Source organism: Dioscorea cayenensis, chromosome 6 (assembly GCF_009730915.1).
Source record: "Dioscorea cayenensis subsp. rotundata cultivar TDr96_F1 chromosome 6, TDr96_F1_v2_PseudoChromosome.rev07_lg8_w22 25.fasta, whole genome shotgun sequence".
Lineage (NCBI taxonomy): Eukaryota > Viridiplantae > Streptophyta > Magnoliopsida > Dioscoreales > Dioscoreaceae > Dioscorea > Dioscorea cayenensis.
In genome coordinates this window covers 16,417,976-16,421,150 of record NC_052476.1, presented here as the reverse complement: position 1 = coordinate 16,421,150, position 3,175 = coordinate 16,417,976, and the positions used below count along the sequence as shown (strand labels likewise).

Sequence of the window (3,175 nt, the reverse complement as noted above, 5' to 3'; positions counted from 1 at the left end):
TATGGGGGTTGTATAGCACTCAAAAACCCTAGATTCGCGATCCATACGGGGTGCATACGGCCTACATACGACCCGTATACTGGGTAGTATGGAAATCTGGGCAGACACTACAAATCATTCAGTGCTACTAGATGCATCGACCCCCATCTTTAGGGCGGTATGGGGGTAGTATAAAATTCTTGTTTTCATCTCTTTTCGCCCAAATGATATCTTGTTGTTCTCCATGGCTTCCTTATGCCCTACAAAGCAAACAGTAGATGATTAAGCACAAAACGGGCATCAATCCTCACAAAATACATGCAAAGTGAATACGATATATATATGAAAACACCTGCATTTAGACACTTATCATAGAGATTCACATAGGCTTGTGAAAATTACCCACACCCGTATGTTGTTCACAAGGTTATCCACAGGGGAAAACACACGCAGAGAAACACACACCCGTGTGGAAATTACCCATGGGCGTGTGACCATCACAAGGTCATTCACAGGGATAGACACACGTCCCTGTGTCCTCTCGTGATGGAGAAGTTATGCTCTGAATAGAAACACATGCCCATGTAGAAATTCCACAAGGCCGTGTGTCTTCTCTTGTTGACGTAGAAAAAATTACAGACTCAGCATAAAATTTCTACACACTTATACACATATAGAGCCTGCATTTACTACGAAAAACTGACCAAAGAATCAATGAAAAACACGCTCAAATGACCAAGAAACTTCGGCAAACACAATTAAGCACATGAAAACACTAATGATCCATGATAAAAGCATACTAATTGCATGTAAGAATCAAGACACTAACACTCAAATCCTTATTCATGCAAATAGTAAACTACAACCTAGAAAAATAGTAAAGACTTGGGTTGCCTCCCAAGAAGTGCTTATTTAACGTCACTGAGCTTGACGTACCTCTTCTTACCTTATGGGAGCTCATAGATGAATGTTTCCCTCTTACCCATAACCTGAAAGCATGATGAGCATAATCTTTTCAAGGTAGAGAGGGAGTTGTCGATCATGTTACCACACAAGGGTTCATCACCCTCACTCCATTCTTGCACATCCCTAATAGCCTTGGGACACTTCTTGTGACGTCTCCTTACACTTTTCATTTTTTTGGCCATCCTTTTCATTATCCCCGGGGTAGGTTGCACCTTATCCTTTTGACCAAGCATCATAACTTCATCATTCTCCGCCTCTTGGTCTAGTAACCCATTGTATGGGTCCGGACACATCATTTGCTACACATATTCACCTATTAGTTCAGCAGTAGTGTCAAGAAAGTAAAGAGTATCATCAAAAGTCTAGAGAATGTCTCATGACTTCGGCAAGGTAATATGTAAGCTTGTCATCCCAACTCTTAAAGTCAACTCCACGCCGTCCATTTCGATAAGAGCCTTGGAAGTGCCCAAGAAAGGCCTCCCAAGTATCAATGGGACATCAACATCCTTGTTAACATCCAACACTACAAAATCCACAGGAAATATGTACTTGTCAACTTTCATAGCTACGTCTTCAATGATGCCCCTTAGATGTCTAACCATTCTATTTGGCAATTAAAGTGTCATCCGAGTGTCCCTAGGCTCTCGGAAGCCTTGCATTTGAACGAACGAGTAAGGCATGACGTTGATGCTAGCCCCTAAATCTACCACTGTCTTCTCTTCACCCAAATTACCAATATTGCATAGAATAATGAAGTTTCCGGGGTCTTTCTTCTTGTTCGACATATTCTTTTGCAACACCACCGAACATAAAGCATACCGAATCACAGCCGCACTCTCCTCCAACTTCCTTTTATTGGTCAATATGTCCTTGAGAAACTTTGCATAGCGAGGCATTTGAGACAATGCTTCTACAAATGGAATGTTGATGTGTAACTATTTGAATAAACCCAAGAACTTCTTGTATTGCTCATTATTTTGGTCATTCTTCAATCTTGAGGGATAAGGGATTCTTGGCTTGTAAGGTGGGGGTACGACCTCCTTCTCTTTGGCTTTCTCCTCAACCTCCATGACCATGGGTAGTTCAACATTAGTCTTCTCACTCGGAAGCCTACCCTCAACTTTATGACTACTTCTCAAAGTGATCTCCTTTATATGTTCTCTCGGATTTATTTCCGTGTTACTGGGCAAGCTTCCTTGAGGTCTCTCTGATAACAACTTCGCAATTTGTACCACTTGATTCTCTAGATTATGCAATGAAGCGGTGTGGTTGTGAAGTGTAGCTTCGACCGACTGAAACCTTGTATCCGACGATTGGATGAACATGGTCAAAGCTTTCTCTGGATTGGTCATCCAGGTTTCCAAACCTGAAAATCGATTCTCCATATCAGGGCTTGTTGTTGTTGTTGGAAATCCGGTGGTGCCATGGTCTTCATTGCCCTTGATTCTTCTAAGAAAGATTCGGGTGGCTCCTCCAACACGGATTGTAGGTGTTGCTAAATGGATTGCCTTGGCCTCTCATTGTATTACCCACAAAATCCACCTGTTCTACCGAGGATGTATCACCAATAAAAATCGGACAATCGGACGGAGCATGTCCTCCGCCACACCTAGTGCAACTAGTCAAGGTCACCACTCTAGCAGAAGTTAGAGTATCTAACTTTTTGCTCAATGACTTAACCTGGGCTGCCAATGAAGCAACTGCAACGATCCCACGAAGTCCGGTTATTTTCGTTCTTTCTCTTACATTCCAATGATAGCTGTTCATAGCCATTTCTTCAATGAGTTGTAGGGCTTCCTCAGAGGTCTTGCTTCCTAAGGTACCTCCTTCTGCAGCATCAAGTAATTGTCATGTGCTTAGGTTCAACACATTATAGAAAGTCTGAATGATAATCCACACGGGGAACCTATGTTGAGGGCATTTCCACATGAGCTCCTTGAACCTATCCCATGTCTGAAAAAGAGACTCCAATTCTGTTTGCACAAAAAAGGATATTTTATTCCTGAGCTTCGGAGATTTTTCCAAGAGGAAAATATCGGGCAAGAAAAGCTTCTATCATGTCCTCCCAAGCAGTGATCGATGCTCTAGGTAATGAATGTAGCCACTGCTTTGCTTTCCCCTTCAAGGAAAATGGGAAGGTCCCTCGTCACACGGTAAATGTGGCACCCATCAGTTAAAAATCCATTTTAACTGGAAACCTGACACCCTAAAAAAATCAAATCAGACTAAT

The 3,175-nt window shown here is 42.2% G+C and overlaps 1 non-coding gene across 1 annotated transcript; it reads left to right on the top strand.

Moving 5' to 3' along the window:
- Nucleotides 1-2,848: 2,848 nt before the first annotated feature.
- Nucleotides 2,849-2,955, top strand: LOC120264195. Its single transcript, XR_005537365.1, has one exon. It is a non-coding gene; the product is annotated as a small nucleolar RNA R71 (small nucleolar RNA).
- Nucleotides 2,956-3,175: the final 220 nt, after the last annotated feature.